The sequence below is a fragment of the Halichoerus grypus genome, chromosome 13, assembly GCF_964656455.1.
Source record: "Halichoerus grypus chromosome 13, mHalGry1.hap1.1, whole genome shotgun sequence".
Classification (NCBI taxonomy): domain Eukaryota; kingdom Metazoa; phylum Chordata; class Mammalia; order Carnivora; family Phocidae; genus Halichoerus; species Halichoerus grypus.
In genome coordinates, this window is record NC_135724.1 from 9,702,525 (window position 1) to 9,726,737 (window position 24,213).

The 24,213-nt window shown below is 36.7% G+C and overlaps 1 long non-coding RNA gene across 2 annotated transcripts in view; it reads right to left on the reverse strand.

The window, feature by feature from the left end:
• The window catches only part of LOC118522437 (uncharacterized), a 129,196-nt gene that overhangs the window by 59,858 nt on the left and 45,125 nt on the right, over nt 1–24,213 (reverse strand). For both annotated transcript variants that reach the window (XR_004910626.2, XR_013443125.1), the window contains one exon: nt 5,049–5,157. This is a non-coding gene — a long non-coding RNA (uncharacterized LOC118522437). The remainder of the gene's footprint in view (nt 1–5,048; nt 5,158–24,213) is intronic.

Genomic DNA, 24,213 nt, shown 5'->3' on the forward strand with positions numbered 1-24,213 from the left:
TCCCCAGATATCAGATTGGTGGCACTTTGATGTTGGCCTTCCCAGTCTCCAGAACTGTAGGAAATTAAATGCCAGGGACTGTCACCCAGTCTGTGGCATTTTTGGTACAGCCACCCAATGGACTGAGACATGTATATTCAATATTCCTTTGATTTTGTGATTATATATTTAAAAACTAAACGTCAAAAGATGTGAGATCAACTTATTTTAATCTCCAAAAGACTATTAGCACAAATTAAAAATAAATTGTGATAATTACATTGTACCATCCGAAAACATAGACGAGTCTTAGAAACGTGTCCCTACTTAAGCAGAAAATGTATGAAATTGCTAAAATACAACTCAAAATGTCCAGGAAAACAAATCCTATAGTAAATTTGCCTAACTATTTGTAAAGATATTTTTAAAGTGACTTCAAGGACATATTTCTTTGGGAACAATTTGCAATGATTTTAAAATAGTACGATTATAATTGGACCCTGAAATATTTTTCTAAAATCTTAGCATGAGGAAGAAGAATGCAAAAAGGTATCAAGTCCAACCTTCTCACTTTGTTATGTATTTTTTCTTAGAGCTGTAATATTTTGCTTGTAACACAAGTATTAGCCTGCATCATGCATACTATGTTGTATATAGTACATTGATCTCGTCATTGTCCATTTGCCAAGTGATCCCATGCTCGCTGGGCTTCACTGTGACCCTCATTAAAATGCCACTGTTCACCTGTGTGTATCTAAAATCTCTCTAACACAAATTGGAATCAATAGCACCTCACCCCTTTGGAACCCAGGGTTCTTGTAAATTCTCGAATCCATGTTTAAATCACAAATATAAACGAATCAATAAAACAATACTATCAAGCTAGAAGAATGTGACAGGGCCCTCCAAAGTGCAGTATCAGACTTAAAGCCAAAGCTTTTCAGAGTGTGATTTATGGACTTCCATCAAGCCTCTGACTGAAGAGTATGGTGTAGCCTCTATGAGTCCAGAAGGATGCAAAATAGAGAAGCCTGCATATTTAAGAGGAGGCGTTGCCATGTTCACCTGATTCTAAGTTCTTTCTTCACATGATTCTAAAATCTCATGTTGAATGAGTATGGGAGAGTTTTTATATACCAAAGCTACCAAAATTTCCATTGTTCCTTCTACTTTTTCTTAATCCATTTATTCTCCGGTGCTTTGGATGATGATTTTGTATGTTGTATTCTCTATTCAAACGCCTAACTCCTCCTCACCTAAGTTCATTCTCACACATGACTGTTTCTTGCTTCACTGAGAAAATAGGAGCAATGAGAAGAGATGATCTATAGCCTCCTGACATCACCATACCCAGCTACGAGGCTCCCTCTCCATGAATTCTGCCCTCAATCCTGTTCATAAAGATGCATTTTCTGCCACTGTCTACAATTAGGCTTGTACACTAAATACCATTGCCTCCCACTTTCCAAGCATAAAAGTCCAGAAATTGCCCCCATTATCTCATGCATAATCACTTTTTCTGTCAGCTGACTCATTATCTTCAGCAACAACAACAAAAATTCTGATCTTGAAAAAACCTCTTTTCTTCCCACGTCTCCCTTTAGAAACCTCCCCACTTCTCCACCCTCATTCACTGTAAAGCTTCTAAAAGGGTGCACTTACTGTCTCCAATTCCTCTCCTATTTTCTCTTTAATCCATTTAAACCAACTTTGTTCCTACTATTTCACCAAAACTTATCATGGAAAGATCTATGACTTCCATCTTACAAAATCAAAGGGTTTTGAGCTGTCATATTAATTGACCTGAGAGTAGCATTTGAAGCCATGAATCCCTTAGCCCTCTGAGAAATTCTTTCTTACCTTGTTCCAAAATGCCACACTCTGCTGATTTTGCTCCTCTATCTCCATTGATCCTTCCACGTCTTCTTTGCTTGTTCTTCCTTTATCCCTATCCACTAAACATTGGGATGTCCCAGATCTAGTAACTTTCCCACACACTTAACTCTATTCTTTATCTTCTGTAATCTGATGGTTTTAAATAATATGCAAACAACTTCTAAATTTATGTGTAGTACCTGAGTTTCTCCCTTAAACTTCAGGCTCAACCATGCAAGGCTACACTCAACATCACTACTGGGATTGGCATAATCCACATCTGAAAACTTTTTTAATTGAATTAATCATCCCAATTCCCTGTCTCTCCAGTTAATAGCATCTCTATACCAAAATCAAAGGTAATTGCATTCTCTTATTGCTATGAAACTATATCAAGATTCACCTTCTAACCCCCTCCATGCTACTACTCTGGACCAAACTGCAAATAACTCTTGCCTATTTTTATTTTCTAGAAAAATCCTTGCTTCCTTCTTTACTCTCCTATAATCTATTCTTAAAGTGAAGCTAGAGTGATCTTTTAAAAACATGTCAGACTATGCTCCTTTGCTCAAAACTCTCCCATGGTTTTTCATCTCATTAAAAGTCAAGTCTTTGTGATGGCTTATAAAGCCCTACATAGCTGAACCTCTACAGTTTCTCTGACTCATCTGCTCCTATTCACCCCTTGCTTACTTCACTCCAGCTACACAGAATTCTTTGCTCTTTTGTGCCTGGATACTTGCCCCCAGATAATCTGTATGATCGCTCTCTCATCCTCTTTAGGTCTTTGCCCACAAGCTACCATATCAATGAAACCTGATTTTCCAACTTGTTTACATCAAAACACACACACACACACACACACACACACACACACAGCCTCTATTCTTCCTATATTCCTTTGTACTTTATATTTCTTGATAGAAATTTTCATCATCTGAAACATATCATTATTACTTATTTCATTAGCAACTCCCCCACCTCAATGGAACATAAACTCCATGAGGTCATAGAACATTTGTTGGATGAGTGAATGAAAAGCAGTTGGTAAAATGATGGTGCATTTTAGAGTCAAGAGCACTTCAGGATAGAGGAAATATGGCAAATCCTACATTTTAACTGTAGGCTTTTGAGATTATTTTTGAATGAGTTAGGGACATAATTGCAAATATTCACATTACAATGAAAGTGCATCTTATTATAAATAACTGCCTCTAATCTCAGCTCAGCCCTCAATGGCATTCAAACATATCTCTTATAACCTTGGTCGCATCTCGATTATTTTCTCTGGAGCAGCTATTCTTAATACTAGTCCTGCTAATTCACTTACATTTCTTAAATCACCTCACTCTCAGTAGATAATCCCGGCTTTTACTTCAAAAAGTCATTAGAAGCGAAAACACCCTGGCAGCCTGAAGTTCTGCCTTGTATAGAAGCTGGTTTGAGACATAAAGTCTACAGGGTGGGAGGGGAGCATGGGCAAGAGACAGAGAGGGAGTTCTGATTATATTTTTGTTTTCTTTCTAGTTCTATGCAAGGGACGTACCACACACCTGTCATCCCCAGAGTTTCAACCAAACATTTCTTCCTTCATAGCACCAGTATTGACTCATGGATATTTATGATAAATTCTGGGTTATAATCCAATTATACTTCATTTTCTGTTCAAATTGTTCCAGGTTTGGCCATTAGTAATGCTTTCATCTGTCTCCTGTGTTCCACTGACATTATTGTGGGTTGGTGTTTTTTGTTGTCATTCATTTGCTTGTTGGTTTCTTACTTTTGGGCACTATAATATGGTCCAGACTTATATATCCTTCACCCCATCCTGGAATTAGTCATTTCTTTGAAGAGTCTTCATTCCGATTCTGCAAGAATGCTATGACAAACCAAGATCTGGGTGATCTAAGCTGACAGAGAAAGGAAATATATGTATGTATAATACCCTGTGCGTGTACCATTATCCATAAATGTGTCTATATGTAACCATCTTTACATATATTAAGCTTCCTGTGAGTTTATACTGATGTGTCCAACTCTAATCCATAACCACAGGGATCATTCCAGCCTTCTTTCTGGCTTACCTGTTATCTTCCATTCCAACACTGAGAAATCTGGTTCCTATCATCCTTCATCCATTTATATATTGTTCAGTTCCAGAATACATGTATAGCAATTTAAGATTTGCTTTCTATGCTCCAATGGAAAACAAATTTGCTAACCAGAGTTATTAGAGTAATTCTGTGTCTTAGGTTTCTTCTCTGTAAAATGGGATAGCAACCATATCTACTGCACACGATAATTGCAAGTGTTACAGAATAAATACATGTAAATTACTCAGTAAAGAGCCTGTCATATATCGAGTATCCCGTAGTTGTTGGCATTTGTTGTTTTGTTACTATTAATTATTAGGACATGTGTTTTCTAGCCCTGACTATTGTATACTAGCTGGGTAACCTTGACTAAATCACTAACTTCTTAAAAATATAAGTATCTTTATTGTTGAAAATGTGGGCAATACAAAAAGTCTTTCAAAGTTGATATAAAATAAGCCAGAGCTTATTTACATAAGAGCATCGAAAGGGGTCCTGGGTGGCTTAGTCAGCTAAGCATTTGAGTCTTAGGTTAGGTCATGGTCATGGGTTCGTGAGATTGAGCCCCACATTGGACTCTGCCCTCAGCATCCGCACTGCTTCTCCCCCTCCCCTTCCTGTCTGCTTCTCTCCCTCTCCCTCTGCCCTTCCCACTGCTCATGTGCTCTCTCTCTCTCTCATAAATGGATAAATCTTTTTTAAAAAAGAACGTTGTATATTCTACATGTTAGTTATAAAATTGTATACATACATCTCTACCTATCAACCTATACCCATCTTTATGTCTGTATCTATACAACAATTTTCAGATATTTTAGTAATTAGTAAAATTGCCACATTTTGGGGGGTAATGAATTCACAGCCTATTTTTTAAGAATTTCTTTGTTCATTAACTAAATACACCTTTGTCTTAGTTTTCCTTTAGTTTCTATTTATTTTTTCCATGCTATCGATACTTCATAACATTAAACATGTGATATTTGTAGGAAGGAACACTTTCACCCCTATCCTGATACTTCTTTTTTGAGGAGGGCTCTTTCTTAAGCCTTTGTAAACTCACATCACAGCCTTTATTCCTCCCATGGGTGTATCATATGTTACCTGGTTGCTTGATTGAAGTCAGTGATCCTCCGTCTTGAGTGAGTGGAGTTAATTTCCCCATAGTCTTCAGCACCCAGGGGGATTATTTGATCTGTTTCTCCATCTTGTTCTACAAAAGCCAAGATGGAGCTAGGTGAGAAGTAGCTGCTTTGTAAACTTTCTCCAGATGGTTTGTCTTTACTTGACTTTTCTGTGGGGGAGGAGAGAGCAAGGTCATTCTGAACAACCCACTCAGGGCTGATGTTCAGCAGGTGGCCTTGCAGTTGTCATTTTAGATGTCACCATTCTAAACGGTCTAAGCCTTGGCCACGTGGTTGTTAACTATGTTGAATATCAACTCTGCCCTAAGTTACATACTCTGTCTCATCCTTTAGAAGTTACAAGAGTGATCCCTTTTATTCTCTACTTACTGAGGATTTAATTAGTTTGTTTCTTATTTAGCAATTGGTTCATAACTCAGAGAAAAGAAGTGCTATTTATTGCTTCCACTGAAAACCTTAGGGTGTCATGTTACACTAATCCAGGGATTACCATTCACACTGTCTTCCATGATAAATGTACCCCCGAGCACAAGTATGCAACATCCCAACAAATATGTCAAGTGAAAAATTACCTGTCTTTTAGTACAAATGAGTATATTGAATGGCTCTTTAGAGATTTAAGAATTATTTCATAAATCCGCAATTAATTCTGAACATTTAAGTCCATTCTTTTTGTCCATGTTTTTGTCTTAAGATAAGTTATGTTAAATAGAAATAACTGGAGGCACTAAGACACACACACACACACACACACACACACACCGTATCTCCTCATGCCACAATTATTCACTTCAAGGCAACAGGTATTAAAGACACTGGAATATGATAAATCATGTCTATTGTTCTGTTCCCTGAGTTTTGTAGGATCTTGAATTGAGGGCACTTGAGAAAGGGAAGGAAATAGTTACATTTGGATCTTGCTTCCTCTTAAGCTTGGATCTGTTCTACACCACAAACACCATCATCCCAAATGACAAAGGCAAAGGGGCTTGTGAACTTAACAGATGGCCTTTTCATAATCCTCCTTCCTCCCAATTGTTTTTAACTGGTTTTGTTTGTCTTCAAAGCTGTCTTGGACACCTGTTTTAGTTCAGTACAATATCTACAAAAATATCAGGAGTTGTGAAGTATACATACAGAGAAATCAGAATGCATGTAGTGTGAATTTCCCATTTCTATACACTGTAAAGAAGACTCTTGTTATAAAAGCACAGATAAACACAAAAGTACAGGGCACACTCTCTGCCCTCAGAAATCTGATGTCCAGTTGGAATTACTGAACACACAAGCACAACATGGTTAATATGCCATATTCAATGGAGAAAGTAGGGGAAGAATTGAGAATTAATTCCCTTTAAGGGAATATTATCTACTTTTGTTTTGTTAATTGTGCATGTCAACTTTGTAGATCCATATTACCAGAGTAACAGTGACGAGGCTGAACACCCAAAGGAAGGTTTAAGAAGTAATTGATTCAAAAGTGTGATTTAATAGCCAGTGCATGAAACTTAGATTAGGAATACGTGCGTGTGCACATGTGTGTTCATGTCTGTGTATCTAATCAGTCTATCAGTTTTTACCAGATTATTCTTGACACTCCTAGTTGTTGATACCAATAAACCAGTAGACAGATACACAGATAGATAAATGAAACAAAGCATACAAGTGAAAAACCTGAAAGATTCCACTTACTGGGAAGAAAGAAACCCCCATAATCTCTTTTTGTTTGTGATATAAAGGATTGTAATTATACTCCCGCTAAAAGACTATAAACGAAAACTGATCACTAACTTAAATCATGTGGCAAAAAATAACCATTCTTAAGGTTAAGCAAAGCCCCTAATCTTCCTGTGGTCAACTGTGCAGGGCCTCACACAGGGGAGCTGAGAATCGGATTACAGTCAGACCTGGAATGCTGGTCGGCCTTCCTACGCGGAACCAAACAGACGGTAGAGAATGTAGTGATAACTTACATTCCCTGAGAGTGGTGCCAGGTTTTTCCAAAGCAATACCTGGTTTTCCCAGAGCAGAGTTTCTACAACTTGAAGGTGAACCACTTGAGAATCTTGTTACAATGCAGGTTCCGATTCACCTTTGTCTACAAAGGAGTCAGATAAATTCATTCCAGCAAAATCCCAGGAGATTGTGAATGCCATTTGGGAAGTTTGAGTAGCAAGCCTCAGGGAGCTTTCTGTCTCAGGGCCTGGAATAAAATAATCAGCTCAATGCTTCTGCCGCTCAGAGGCTTTGTAAGAGAACCAGTGAGGGGATACACCGTCTTCATTCCAAGTGTATTCAAATCCAGATAAAAACCTTTACTGATCCATGTTGATGTATGGGACTGGAGGAGATTATGCTAAGTGAAATAAGTCAAGCAGAGAAAGTCAATTATCATATAGTTTCACTTATTTGTGGAACATAACGAATAGCATGGAGGACACTAGGAGAAGGAAGGGAAAAATGAAGGGGGGGAATCGGAGGGAGAGATGAACCATGAGAGACTATGGACTCTGAGAAATAAACTGAGGGTTTTAGAGGGGAGGAGGGTAAGGGGATGGGTTAGCCCGGTGATGGGTATTAAGGAGGGCACGTACTGCATGCAGCACTGGGTGTTATACGAAAACAATGAATCATGGACCACCACATCAAAAACTAATGATGTATTTTATGGTGACTAACGTAACATAATAAAATAAAATAAAAAAAAAAAACAAAACAGAAAACCTTTACTGATGGGGCAACCAAATCCAAAAACTGAAGTATAGTGTAAAAGGAAAAAAGTTAACATTTTCATTAACGTAGTAGTTTTTCAATCCAAGAAAGAATACGGACATCGCAATTTTAGAAATGTCTCTCATGACCTGTCTCTTTGGATTCTCACTCTCTTGCTTCTTCTCTCTCTCTCTCTCTCTCTCTCTCGCCACTCCTCCCCCACCTACTCTGTTCCCCTTCCTGTCTTTACTTTGAAGTTCCTATCTATTGACTCCCTGTGGGTCATGCAAATTCCAAGCATTCAGACTATTCCCATTTTTGCAATTTTTCGGTAACTTTGAAATTATTTCCAAACAAAGTGTTCAGACAAGGTCTCATGCAAAAAGAATGAAAAGAACAAATTTATGTAATCACAGCCCAAAACCATTTCTGCTGACTCACATTATTTCTTCATCATCTGATTTTGCATTTCATACACACACACACACACACACACACACACACACACACACACGTATGCATATGTATATGCTTAGGCTTACTTTTTGTATAGGTATATATACTTTCTATATATGTATATATGCATAGATTTACTTTTGGGGAGTAAAAACAGTTTCATATACCAAAGGATTGTTCTATGTACTGTTGGCAATATTCATACAGGGAGGAACTGATTAGTTAAGATTTTAATCATCAGTATTGCTTTCATAGAAATAGCTTTGCCCCATTTCTTTCTTCCCTGGGACATGTTGACAATTATTAGTGCTGATGTTTTGGAAAGTAGGTTAATTTCTTGAAGTCATGCTTCACTTACGTTTATATTACAGTTTTTATAAAATATTATTTTGCTTATCTTTGATCTTTTCAACGATTAGTCCTTTAATATTTTATGATGTAAAGAAAATAATCACTTCATTTATGCCACTCTCTTTTTCTTATACTACTTTCAATGTAAAGCTAAGCCAACTACAATTTTTTAAGTGCCAAATCATCTGTTGTCAGCAATTTTATCTTAAATGCATCTTAGATTCAATCTTATTCTTTTGGGGTTGGAATTAAAAATAGATTCTGGCTTAATCAGTTTTTCTAAAATTCTTCAATTCAACATTTCAAGTCATCTTGCTTCTAATTATTATAAAAGTCTAAGCTAGTGTTGATGCTTTGTTGGCAATAAAGTTGAATGTAAAACATTTTTTTCCAAAGGAAGTGTAAAAAACTAAATCACTTTAGAGGGAGAGATTTGAAAGGATTGTTAATGGCTTTATAAACACCTCCACAATGTTAGAAGAACGGTGAGGCGTGTTTTTTAATAGTTGGGCTGGGAAAGAGAAAAACAGAGGAGATGTTACAATGCAAAAGGGAATTGTTAAATTTGTTTCCAATGATAGTGCAAGCACTTCTGGAAAATAAGCAAATCCATCTCCAGATGTGCCCTCTGTGCTGTGCCACGAAAATGGAGATGCTTTAGAAAGTGCAGGAGACGCTTGTGGGTTTGTTCCTGTATATTGGCCTTTTAAAAATAGGCACTTAAAAATTTCAGATGCGCTCTGTTTCAGAATTTAGCTCCGGGGGCAACTGCCTATTTGTTCCTTTGCTTCTTTGCTTTGATTGGCAGCTCTAATCACTCTTTTGTGGAAAGGAAAATTATAATGACGTTTGTTCTAAGAAATTCATGAAAACAATTAAATGACTTTATTCACATATTAGTAAAATGAGCGATTTGGATTATTCAGTTTTATATCGGCTTTTAAATCCTTCACCGTTCTTTTTTTTTTAGAGGAATGTGAGCTCAAGTTAGAAATGAGCTTACATTGTTATTTTACTTAATTATAGATAAAGGATATTAAGTAGATTTAGGTTGGTTTATTGTCATGGTACTAAATTGAAGTGGGTTTAAATGGTTATTAGCTATATAGATTTTCCAAGATTATATTAGAAATTGTGGTTTAAATCTTAATTTCATGGCAATAAATTGCATGACAATCATATTAATTAATTTATAATGAGTTCTTATCATATGATAGATATTTTTTATACATTGTATCTAATCCTTATAGGAAACTATAAAAGAAAGATATTTCTCTTCATCTCAATATATTTGCATCTTCTAAAAAAAATTCTGGATAGCAACTAAACTAAATATTTTCACTACCCCTTTTTTCCCTCAACCTCCCGTACTTGGTATTCCTTGGATTGGGATATTATCTCCTAGTCAGACTTCCAATCTCCTGATTATCTTTTTTCGCCCTTTGAAGTCTCAGCTTTAATATGTATTTTTTGTCGAAATACTCCTTTACCTCAATAAACTAGGTCACTTGCCCCTGCTCTAAGTTCCCACATGACTTTCTCAATTTTCTTCATTTTGTTTATTTGGTTGTCTGAACCTTCTTCTATCCTGATTCTGTGCCGGCAGAGGTCCTAACACTTCTGCTCGTGAATGCACCCCCAGGTTTTATCACAGTGTCTGGTAGATGATTGTGGCTCACTAAGCAGGAGTTTGTGTGTTCATAGTAGAATTCCCATTTAGATTGAAAACTATACTAAAGTTCAAGCCAAAAAAGTGAGCGTGAGAAGTCCAACAGTCAAAAAATGGCAGAAACGGGATCCCAAGCAAGGTGGTTTTCATTTAAATCTTACGTTGTCTTCAACAACCCAGGTCCCCTTAACATGGACATATGTTTAGTTTGTGAACACAGAAGTACCCTCTGGTCTAGTTTCTGGAAAGACAGAATTCAGAAAAATATTAGCATCCAGTGCATTCAGATTTAAATATCTTGGGCTAGGCATGTGCTGTTTATCAGTAATAACAGAGAAGACAGGACATTACAAGAGTTCATTTGATATTGGATTGGATAGGAACCACCTAACAGGAACCTTTGGGAATATATAAGATGGCTTTCATTTGATAAATAAAATGCAATAATAATCAATACAGAATAAAAAAGAATGAGACAGAATTGTTAAACACATATTAAAATACACTTGCCCTACATTAAAATATGCTTTATTGGCCTTGTACCTTTTAGGTACTATATTCACTACCCTGTTACTTTTCTAAACTGATTTCTTTTACATCTAGAAACAGACTGCAAAAAAATCTAGATTTTTACCTTTTGCAATGGTAAATTCTAGCCAGACTACAGTAACAAATGAATATGGAATTCCTTTTAAGTCTCAGCTAAGGTATCAGCTAAGGTATCTGTTTTCCTATTTCTATAAACAGATTTCAACCATTTATACAGCCTCAAAATGGTCAGAAAAAGAACAGATTTAAAGAAAATTTCATCACCGTCCTCCGTGTGCTGCTTTACTAACATTGAATTCATTTTTTTGTCTGATAAACTTTGATTTTCCACATAGAATTTTAATACAATGGGCTAATACAATAGAAGTGCTTTATGGCTCTTTTGACTCTCTTTTCTTGGAAACCAAGAAACTGACCAGACCTTCACCTGTTTTGTGTTTTGTTATATATTAAAGTTCTGAATCTCAGTGCTTATGAGTTCTATAGGCTCTGAGATGTTCTTTTCAGTTTTCCTCTATTATTATTATTATTATTATTATTATTATTATTATTATTACTGTTGCGGTGGTGATGACAATGATAATGATGACAATGAGGATGATGTCCAAGGCAAATGATACAAATACATCCTCTAATGACTACCTAGGTATCATAAATATTGCAAACCTCTCTGACTCTGAGTGTCTCATTCAACTGAAGGCAGAAGGCAATATGATATTGTATCATTGGAAAAGGGCTGCACTTGGCCAGGCTGCCTTTTTCGTGTTGGCTCTAGCATAGCTTATCTTCTTGTAGGGACATAAAAGAAACTTGTCACTTGACAGTTCACCAGAGAGGCACTATTCAAACTCTTCTTGTCCAACTAGGACTTGACACCGCTCTCAAATCCCACAGACCCTGGGGAAGCGTCTTTCAAAATTTCAGTTCGACACACCATCATTGTCTGTCCGATTCCATTTACACACGTACGCTTACCAACCAAAACATCTCTTTTTATGCAATGTCATTTAAGAGAGAGAGGGAAAGAACAGAGGGATGCAAATCTCTGAGGTGAAAAGAACCATGTAGTTTGAAAAATCTTCCCCAAATGAGCTTCTAATTTGCTCGGAGGGCGATGTAGGGGTGGTGAGGTAGGATTGGCCAGCCCTTCCCATCCCAAAATATCAATCATCAGCAGATGATATAAAGTAAAATAACATGTAAACATAAAATTTACTAGTCTTTCCTACTTCAGCCAGTAATTACTTCTGATCTTACATAGCCTGATCTCTGTGCATTTACAGTGTCTGTCTTCAGAACACCTTGCTATGTGAGGTGCATGCAAATTGCAATAGAGTTAACAATCACACGCTGTTCGCCCTTCGCTTTTGCTTTCTGCACTGCTATTAGGCTATCTCTTGAACAGTGCGTCTGGGTGATGCGAGCTGTCAATCTCCCTAGCAGAGCTGGCTGGAGGGTATAATGTGTTGATCTCAAAGAAACAAAAGACTTCATTTTGATCGCTGAAAGAAGGAGACCTGCAACTGCCTTTATTGTAATCTTAGCTTTGCACCTGGCAAATCCAGATATTACAGAGAACTATTGTTCAGCAAAGTAGAGGAAGAAAAAGTAATGTGATTCTGTCTTTTTATATTTTTTCCTCTGAGACCCGATTAAGTCGAAGGTTGTGATTCAGAAGAATTTGTTAATTTGCCATATGTGATTCTAAAACAAAATTATTTTTATTCAAAACTCGAAACTTTATGTACTACTGAGGACTCTCTTTTGTTCTCTACAACTGTGCTTACTTGCAGGCATCATATTAAGGAAATCAAGAGTTGGTTTCACAATCTTATTTTTGAATCCAGATAAACATGGCAGGAAAAGCAGCATATTAGCAGTAGAACTAGATGGAGGGTCTGGAGAATTAGATTTTTATGACTGCGCCATTAACTGTTGGGTGACTTTGAACAAGTCATTTCTGCTCTCTGGGTCTCCATCTTCTTATTTGTATGATGTGAATGGCAGGAAAAGTCATTTTGTATGGGTAGTTTTTAACTATGACTGAGCAGAATTACTTGAGGATCTTGTTAACAGTACGGGCTCTGAGGCAAACCCATGGGGACCCTAATTTAGTAACTGAAATGAGGTGAGAGAACGTATATGTTTAGTGAGCTTCCCAAGTGATTCCGATGCAGAAGTCTACAGACTGGCATCTGACAACTATTAGGGGAATGATCCCTGTGATCCCTTTAAGTTCTAGATGAAATTCTTTCCTGAGGTAGATCATGGCTGCACGTTAGAAATACCTGATACTCCTGTGAAAGCTTACTGATGCCAGGAGCCATACAACAGCATTGTGTTATCCTTGGTCTGAGATAGAGCCTGGGCACAGATGTGCTTACAATGCTCCCCCAAGTGACTCTAACGCACAGCCAAAGAGGAGACCTGCTGCTTCAGTAGGCTTGGTTGCATTTTACCTCCAGCTTATGGAGGGCCTATTACATGCCCTGTGTCTGCCATATTGTACACACTTTCTAGACAAAGAGTGCTGTGTCCATTGCACACAGGTGGGAGCTGAGGCTGCAGGTGAGTAACTTGCCAGAGGTCAAACAGTTACTGAGAGGGAGAGAGGAGAGATAGTTATGATCAGCAGTCCCCTGTGTTCCTTCCAGCACACCGCACTACCTTTCATTGGCTTATTGAATGGATACACTGCACTGACATCAGAATTGGACTAACTAATCAGATTTGGCCACATTCCCAGTTTTCCTAATTCCTAGAATGATCGAAAGAGTTTCCTTCTGGGAACTAAAACTACTACACACCATCCCGGGACTCAGTTTTATGAACTATCTCAGGTCAACTTCAACTGACATAATTATGGAAATAAATCTCAGCACACTTATGTAGAGTCCCCTTCTCATGACCCATAGCCAAATTTAATACTAGTACAAAATCCTTGCGTTAGGAATTAGTCTTTGAGTCCCAAAGCAATTAAGAAATTGCCAAAATTTTTTGGAATAGATCATGCTGATTCTGTTTTAGGAAGCACCCTAGTTAGACATTTTAATTAACTCCAACTGTAGGTCAATAAAGTACTTGTAGAAAAGCCAACAATCAGGTTGAGGTTTTCAAAAATGTTAATTTTCTTTTTATGGAATAAATATTTCTAGTCCAAAGTGCTATAATATGACAAGGTGGTAAAGTCATAATGTCTCTGAACTATTTCTTGCATTTCCTGGGTGAGTTATTCCATAAGTGGTGTAAAAATTTCTCACGTAGAGAATTAGAATTACTGCTTAAGACTTACCTTAGTCACTGAAAATATTCTAAGAAATTTGTTAAATATACCTCTTGGGATACTTATTCTGGAGGTATTTAGCTTACTTATTCAATTTTATGATCAGTGTCAAACATTGGATTTACAATATTGTACCTTTAAGATATGGAGGATGAATATCTCTAGTGATGAGAAAATAGACCCCCAATGGAGTTCACATATCAGCAAGACTGTATTCCTAAATCTTTGACTGAATTTAAGGATATGTTTATTACTCTTTTTGTTTTTATACTTATTTATTTATTAAAACTTGCAAATATTTGCTTCAATCTTTAGTTCCGGCTTCTTGCTCATATCTGGTTTGTTCCCATGTGCTAAATCACTAACCTCAGTCTACTGTTGACTCTTCCTTCACATCAGGCTCTGTTAATCCAACAATAGTTTTTTTAATGTCTAACCTCAACTTGCTTTCAGTTATTCTAACTCTTGATAGGTGCTAAAAGGACTAATAGCAACTCTGTTCAACATTATTTATAGGAACCATGAAGACAGCATATGTCTGAGTGACCCAGAGCAAGAAGGGTTCTAAGTAATGAACTGGTCCACCAGCGATGATCCCTATAAAAGGTCCCCCAAGCCATCCCAAAACAGGTTTTCACAAGCTTTGGTAGTCATAAGATTGACTATGACTTATGACTATAAGGCTATGCTGACCCGACTTGTGATTTCTTGATTCCTATTTTATTGAAAGTTTCCTTCCACTCCTATTTCGTTGTGTTTTCATCAAGCATAGCACCCTCATTTTACTGCATTCTGGATGAATGTCCCGTTGCTTCATGGAGGCGATTTGCTGCCCAGAGGCTTAATGCAGAATGCTGAATATTAGTCTACTGTGTATCTTAAATTGTACTCAAGGAATTTGGGTTTTATCTGTAGCATAAGTTCTGCAAAATTATCCTGTTTATTGACTGGACAGAATCTAAATAGAGTAAAATAAACTTGGAATTATTTCATTTGTCAAAGTACACTATCCTTTAAAATACAGATAATGTTATCAGTGTCTTTGAAGTTAATTAGCTCTTTTCATTTGTTTTGCTAATCTAATGGGACATAGAAGGGGAAAAGTTCTATTATGAATGCACTTTTGTTCAGAGTAACTGCATCCTGCAGATAAATAATTTTAAATTGTTTATCCTGAAACCTAAAAGAAAAAAAAAAAAAAACGGAAGTGGATAATAAAGTATTTTGCTTGATTATGATTAATCTACACATTACACTATACATTATGTTATATAGACTAATAAAGGCTGAATAAGAAATCTCTAGCTGACTGGTTCTAAGAATTTATGATGCAGCCATAAAGACTATTTCATCAGACTGACACCTCTCTGAATGAAAAACAAAACAAAACACATAATTGGTTTGACTCTTGCGGCTATTGACTGGCACTTTTGATCCAGCTGTTCAATTTGGTAAAAAAGCGATTCTTCGGGATTGTGTAATAGTGCACCAGACCCAGTAAAATAGAGAACTAAGCAAAAAACATGAAAATCTGCAACAGCTGTCAGTTGCCGCCCACTTCATACACTCTAGCATATCTGAAAGATTCTTTAATTTGGGACTTAATGAAGAAAACACAAAAGATAACCGGAATCATACTGTACATAAATATATATGACTATATGTTAACTACGTATATTCTATGAATCAATCAACTTATAAAATTATATACAAGCTAAGAAAATTGTGTGTGTGTATATGATATATGTACATATATATTATATGAAGTCTGAATGAGTATAATTACATGTGTATTGTAATACAAAAAGACATTTGGGTAACAGATAACCAGGAAACAGCCCTCACCAGAGGCCAAATCTGCCAGCACCTTGGATCTTGATCTCGCAGCCTCCAGAAGTGTGAGTAGTAAATTTATGTGTTTATAAGCCACCCAGCCTAAGGTATTTTGTTACAGCAGACAGAATAGATTAAGACACAACCCAAACAAAGGCAGACAGCACACACACCAGGTCAGCTGAATCACATTAGACCAGCAGTGTTCATTGGCAGAAATTCATGGAGAGTCCAATCATGCAGCTGGCTAGGGTGATTGCTGTAAGCCCTGGGTTGGAGAGGCTTTCCACAGAGGGCAGCAGAAGGCCTTGCGTTCTGGGAGACCAGGCTGCAGGAGTTCAGTCTCAATCAAGCTAACCCTTAGCAGTGTTTAAAATTCATTTCCTCTTTAAATCATCTTAACAGCCTAATGAGTTGGGTAGTATCCTTATAGTTATTTTTATAGTTGTATTAGCAGACCCTTAAGGAGCAGAGATTGTTTTATAAGGTATTTCAGACATTCAACCACACATTTGAATCTTGAACCAAATTCTATGACACTATACGACCCACATGCTAGCCTTCTTAGGTCAATTATAATTTGTGTAGACACTACATTTCTTTTTTTTTTTTTTTAAAGATTTTATTTATTTATTTGACAGAGAGAGATACAGCGAGAGAGGGAACACAAGCGGGGGGGTGGCGGAGGGAGAAGCAGGCTTCCCGCCGAGCAAGGAGCCCATGCGGGGTTTGATCCCAGAACCCCGGGATCATGACCTGAGCCGAAGGCAGATGCTTAACGACTGAGCCACCCAGGCGCCCCTAGACACTACATTTCTATATTAACAAATATCCAGGAAACAAAAGTGTTTGAACCATTTATATAATTGGTTCCATTTGGCTGGAGATCTTGTTTGCATAAATGTAACTTCATCTTTCTCTTTCCCACATTTTGTTTTAAAATATAGATAGATAATTACAGGTATAGCTACAAATACAGAGATACATAGACATAGCTCACAGATACCTCTAAAACCTATAAAATATATTTGTTTCTGGGAGAGACAAATAAATGGTCATTTGGTGATGTACGTCCTTATCCCAAATTAATGATTTCTAGATAAAAATAATTCCAGATTATAATTAAAAGATTAATAATTAAAAGATTATGAAAGAGTTTGCACTAGTCTCTCATTATTTCCATCAGCCTGGCATTCCCTGTAATCCTTAGTGTCACACTGTGATATTTCTTCCCAATACATGCACACTGTGCCATTGTTTCTATGACAAACATCTTTTCTCAGCTGAGTTTCTCATGGAAGATACCTGTCTATGTCTCTCTCTGTCCCTATCTCTCTCTCTGTTTCTCTATCTATCTAGTGTCCCTCTTTTCTTTGTCTCTGACTCTCCCCACCCCCTCTCTTCCCATCCCTTGGTAAAACTGTAAATAGTAGGGAGAATATTTGAGGAGGAGGAGGTTAAAAAGTATTAGAAAGCAGCTCCAAGTTTCACCTTGGAAGTCTTCAGTGAGAACAACTCTCCCAGCTGAGGCCAAGAAATGGTTCCACATAAAAAAACTCTATTGATTAATTCATGATTTTGGTGCTATTCTCTTATTGCGAGCCATCCTCAGCTGCGGCACAGATTTTAAGTTCTCAATGCAAAGATTTCAATCATACTGAATCACGTTTGCCTTGTTTTGTCATGCTTTCAGAAAGTGTTTTGTGTCTGTTTTTTCAACTTCAGGTAGAAGTTTCCATAAATGCCGGCTTGCTCGACATCGGAAGCCTCTTTCTTGGACTGGATTACATACCAATACCACGCCTGCTTCCATCACCAGGCTAGGTAGAGAAAGTTGGTTCGTATTTTCTTTCTGCATGTTGGGGTTTACTGACACTCTTTCCCGGAAGCATAGTTAGCAAAGATTAGCTCAACCAACCAAGGAAAACTAGAAAGTTCCAGTTCCCCCACCCCTTCCTCTACTTATGAGATGGAAAAATACAGCCATCACCTTTACCCATTTGCATGAGGTTTCTGATACCAGGGGACCGCACACACTACCCAGTCTTTCAATGGTGTGGAAACGACTATCCCCCACATTCTTCCCCCGCATTGCCTGAAATTTCCAGGGACACTTTACAAATCGTTTGAGTTCATTTTGTTACAAACATCCCCCTCACTTCAGTGCCCTCTCTCCAGTGGACACCCACCTCCTGAGATCATACACCTGCTCCACTAGTCACTTAGCCTATTACATATCAACTTTGTTAATATGAGAATCCTTGTTATATATGAAAGTGGTCTCTGACTTCCTTAACTTCTTAGCCTTTTGACTGCTTACAAGATCACGCATGTAACATGAGTAAGTTCTTTCATGTCTCTGATGAGGAAACTGAGCACAGAGGGATCTGAAGCCAGAGGACTATAGGACTAGAGTCCAGCTAATCTGCACATTCAATTTGCCATATTAAATATTAATCTCTCTCCTTGAAATTAACTTCTTGGAAACCTGTATTTTAAGCCTGAAAGTGTTCAGTGTTACTAAGAAGTAGTCGATTACCCAGGCATTTTTCTGTTCCATGTATTTGGATTTATTTTAAATGACTTGCATTCTCTTTTCACACTGATATCATTCTCTTCAAAAATGACTTCGAGGGCACCTGGGTGGCTCAGTCGTTAAGTGTCTGCCTTCGGCTCAGGTCATGATCCCAGGGTCCTGGGATCGAGTCCCACATTGGGCTCCTTGCTCGGCAGGAAGCCTGCTTCTCCCTCTCCCACTCCCCCTGCTTGTGTTCCTGCTCTCGCTATCTCTCTCTCTGTCAAATAAATAAATAAAATCTTAAAAAAAAAAAAAAAAAAGACTTCGAATATTGTGTTTGCTCCTATTAATGCTAAATCTCTGATCTCTGCAAAATACATCATCATTCAGCTGAAATCAGCTTTTTGACAATGTCCTTCCCATTTTGACTGTCACCATGACTTAGCTGGGTAATTCCAAACCACGGTTCTTATCTCTTTGTTCAGGTTTTCCTACATTCTTATTGGTCTTGTCAGTACAATGAGATTCTTTTGCATAAATCTCTTTTGTGTTTTACCTGATTGCAACCTATACTTCATACTTAAACCCTGTCAGCTTCCCAGTCAGTGTGTCCTTTCCTGTCAACAGGGGGATTGTATATCATCCAGAACAATAATTTTACATTTTGTCAAGTTTTCTGTTTTATTCAGTGAGCTTGTCCAAAGTTTCCTACTTAAAAAAATGTTTTTTATGCATGGTCCTGCTGCTTTTTCATATAAAATGTTTGATAGTACAAGTGCCTTTTATGTTATCAAACATCATAATCTGTGACTACGAGTTGTTCAATATTTTGATATTTCAAACTTACAAACTCTCTTCCTAAATATCTCACATTTATATAATGGTTATCTTTTCAAAGGATGATCACATGCATTATTTTATTTGTTCATCACAGGATCCCATGAGTTAAGCAGACAGAGCAGATGGTGTTAAAATAACCGTTATGGATGTGAAAACTATGATTCAGAGAGGTTACAAGTGACAAAGTCACACAGTGAACAAAGAAACCTAAAGGAGATGGTACAATTTTTTTAGTAGTAGCAAAGTGATTTTTCTAATGGATCACACTTCACGCATATTAGGCCTGTGAAATGCTTCGAATTTCATTTTTAAGAATCCACTCTCATTATTTTATCTGCATTCATGAATTTTTTTTTCAACAAATAGTGATTCTTTGCCTACTACATGCCCAGGTTCTGGTGACATACAGTCATGACCATGACCCTATAATGATGGCACTTACCCTGTAGAAAGATAACAAAAATAAAATTTCAACTGTCAGTGAGTGCTGAGTGCAGAAAAAGGGGAAAAGAGGGAGAGAAACGGGAGACAGAGATGGACCAGGATTATTAGTGCAATCTCTCTGAAAGGTAGCATGTGAATGGAGACCTAAAGAGAAAAGGGAGCAAGCCATCCCTGCTCGGCAGGAAACCTGCTTCTCCCTCTCCCACTCCCCCTGCTTGTGTTCCTTTTCTCCCTGTCTCTCTGTCTCTGTCAAATAAATAAATAAAATCTTAAAAAAAAAAAGAGAGAGAGCAAGCCATGTGGTTGTCTGATGAGAAAGATTTCAAGATTTACTTCTTTCACTTGAATACCTTCTACCTGTTTGGAACACCACCATCGAGCCATCTTTCCCAGAGTTGTGAAAATACCTTAAGAAGAGATCGGGTTTATGTTTTTAAAAGACTATCCCAGCTAGAGTTCTTTATGTAGAGCTCACATCCTCTTCTTTTGCCACGGTTTGTATTAAATGAGCCTTTTGTAAATCAAAATTGACTTATACAGACCACTTTCAAGCCCTTGTACCAGGTACAAGATGCATTTTTCCACGTTAATCCTCAGCAACCCACTTGAAGAAAGTATTATCCTGCAGATGACACAGCCTGGCTCAGGGATGATAAGCTATGCACTCACGATCACGTGACTGGGGGACCAGCACTTGTGGATTATTGGACGCTTGTCTGGTGGTAAAAATGCTGATACTTGGACTCAGTTTGCTACCAGTTGTTTCTGCATAGACTAGGATGAAAGATTGGGTGAGTCTTAAGTTCTCAAATACCAAGACTCAGTAAAATTCTGCTATTTAAAGGAAGTTTTGAATTATCTCGTCCAAAGGTTAGTCAGTGTGAGGTAGATCTAGAAGCTGAGCACTTTCAGAACTGAGGCAATGACCACTTCCAAGGAGGTGGTTTTATTGCTGGGTAATTTATGAGTTTGCTAATGCCTGTGATGCCCCAAATGCTTATAGGAATTGTATTCCCTTTTTTTATATTAATAATTCATGACCTTTAGAAAAAATTTAACAAACTTTAAAAATTACAATTATTAAAAATTATAATTTTATCAGCTAAAGATAATTTTTGTAAAAAAAAAACTAAACAAAGTAACCTGTATTTCCTACAGAACACATTTTTGTGAAAGCATCTAAATATAAAATAAATAAATGTTTACAAACTTAGGCTCACTTTATATACTTTACATTACTTATATTGAGACTGAATTTTTAATTAATTAACATAGACCTTTATTATTATTACTGACTACAATGGCTATATTACATTAATCTTATATTATTAAATTAACTTCATATTATTAGACATATAAATTCTCTACAAATTTTGTTTTTATTAAAAAAGGCTGTCCATTTTCATGTATAATATTCTTCACTTACCAAATTACTTTTTTCAAATTATATTTGTTCTTAGATATCACCGTAATTATTCTTTCCTTACAGTTACATTCTATAATGCCATAATAACACATAAGACAGACTTACTTCCCAATTTCTGCAAAATACAGTTACACTTTTTAACCTGGGTGGTGAACACAGGTATTCTTAGTACTCATGGAATTAGTATTCTTTTCTCTGCAAAGATACATTCATATGTATAACACTTTATCAACTACTGTTTTCATTTAAACTTTAAATTTCTAGCAAATATAATTGGAAAGTAAATGTGGTTGTGTTCTTTTTTTTTTAAGATTTTATTTATTTATTTGACAGAGAGAGACACAGCGAGAGAGGGAATACAAGCAGGGGGAGTGGGAGAGGGAGAAGCAGGCTTCCCGCTGAGGAGGGAGCCCTTTGCGGGGCTTGATCCCAGGAGCCTGGGATCATGACCTGAGCGGAAGGCAGACGCTTAACTGACTGAGCCACCCAGACACCCCAATGTGGTTTTGTTCTTAAAACAAACAAAAATATTCCTCAATTTTGTTCCTTTCGTGTCTTTCTCTTTGTCTACTTTTACTTTAAATTCCTCCCAGACCTCACTTGCATTATCTATAGAGCTTACTACCCTCTCCAATCACCTTCAGTATCTATTTATTTCATCACCATCAGTAAGTGTCTATCTCTTCCAATGGGATTCAAACCAAAGGTTCTGGATATGTCTCATTTCTGTCCACACACAACTGAGACCCAAGGGACCAGATGGCAAAGACAAAATTCTTCTTAATGAGTAAGGAGCAGAAGAGGCTGAAAAATTCACATGTTCAATGTTTATTTCTCTCCCATATATCATTTAAAATATCTTCATAATGATAGCATGCCATGGAGGCTGGAAAATGTGATATTTTCGGGAAATATAGAGAAATCTGATGCAGTGGTTTGAGATGGGTAGTGAGAGTTAAAACTGGGTACAAATTATAGACTGCCTTGAATGCACTAGAATAAATTCTAACAACCAACCAAAACAATTTTGTAGTTGGAGAAACATCTTTCTTTAGATATACAACTGGAGAGTATTGTAGATAAAAAAAATTTATAAACAATTTGGGTTTTTATTAGGAGAAAAGGGGCGGGCAGTGAGAGCAGTACAAGTGAAAGCATGGGAAAAGTCTCTGAGAAAATGTTTATATTTCCCACATTCTCCCCTCTGTCCTCACCTGGAACTTTCTAAGAAATATTTTACACATGCAGTTTGTTAAAAAGTCAATGGTTAATCAATTAAGGATCTTCTATAAATCTGAGATTTCTTGAATTCAATTCTTAGTTGTGTGCCACTTAAAAGTACAAACCATTGAACTATATTCTTTGAAGAGTTAAAAAAAGTAGAATAAGTATGTTTCTAATTATGATAAAGTTGGAAAGATGAGACATGTGTCGAAAGAGATCATGAACAATAATATGAAGCTATTTGCAATTTGGCTGTCCTGAAATCACATGTATCTTGAGTTCAGCTAAAAATTGGGAGGTAAATATCTATAGAGATCTTTCACAAGAAAGCAAATAATATGTTCCAAAAGGTAAGCACTAACTCTCAGGGACTTTGTACACTATATGCATTCTGAGCCTAGTTATCCATATTTTTGGTAGGCACTTAATTAGTGCAGCGATCTTATTATCAAGTTCTTAGCAAATCAGTAGTGACTGCTGTAAGAGGGAAAACTATCAATAAAAATCTGTAATGGAAACAACAAATAAAGCTGTAAAGCAGACAAATATTGCTCAGTAAGAATGGTAGTTTTAGGCAAACTATAGTATTATTTTGGAGAAACCCTAGATACACTAATAGAATTAATAAAACACTAGAAAAACTTATATGCTTATATAATCACTTATATAATCACTATATAATAGTGATTATATTAAGCCACTAAGAAAACTAATTCATTATTTTTTATTCCAAAAAAGTCTATTTTATTCCAATAGATATATATTCTCTATTTTAAAATTTTTTGTCCACAAGGGCTAAAATAGTAATAGTAATAAAAAGGTTACACCAAGAGGAGTAAATTTCCAGTTAACCAAAAAACTTATCTTATGGATTAAATTATTTTCCAAAGGAGGTTTTGAAAAGCAGAGCTTTTATTAAATGGAAATGAATCCAAATAACAATAAAATAATAACATGCCATAAGGTAAAGTATGATTAAATACATAGAAAATTGCTCTGGGAGCTCAGCAAAGCAGCTGTGTGATGGTAAGTTGACACTTATGAGCATTTTCAACTAGATATTGAAAACCAGAGAAGATTTGGACAGGCAAATAAAAAAGAAAAAAGTTGATAGGAGGTTAAGATTGCAGGTGCCTTATCAAGAATTTCAATAAATGCATTGTATATTCACGAGACAAAGAGTAGAGAGAAGTAACTGACACTGGGTGTTCATGTATGGGAATAATGAAATATTACAATGTCAGGGAAGAGTTTTTGAAATGTAAAGTTGATATCCTTTGTATTTCAACACTTGGGAATGCGAAGTTATTAAATGTTTTTGTTCAATAAGGAAACTATACAATCAAAATATTACTGAAGCATGGAATGGGGCACCACTATTTGAAATAGAAAGAAATTTAATCGGGATGAAGTGGAGATGAGAGGAACTGCAAAGAAAAAGCTATTATTGAAGATATTAATAGCAATCCAGGCATGAAGTTGACAGTTCCAGTGGGAATGGAAGGCAAGGAACATTTTGAACTCAGGATATCCAGAGGTGACCCCACGTGTTTTAAAGATGAGGACTCTCAGAGAAGGGAAGATGGGTAATTAGCCCAAGGTCATACCCCTAGTTAGTGCTGAAACCAGAGCTAGAGTCCTGGTTCTGAGTTCCAGGATATTTTCTATTATGATACCTACATAAATTATATTTTCTTAATTTTTTTTTCCTCAAAAGCACTAGTCTTCAGAAACTGGGTTAAAAGCCAAGAAATTGATATTTTATTTCCCAGTGTATCCAGAACTTTTTTTCTTATTGTCACTTAACCTGTGTCTTTCT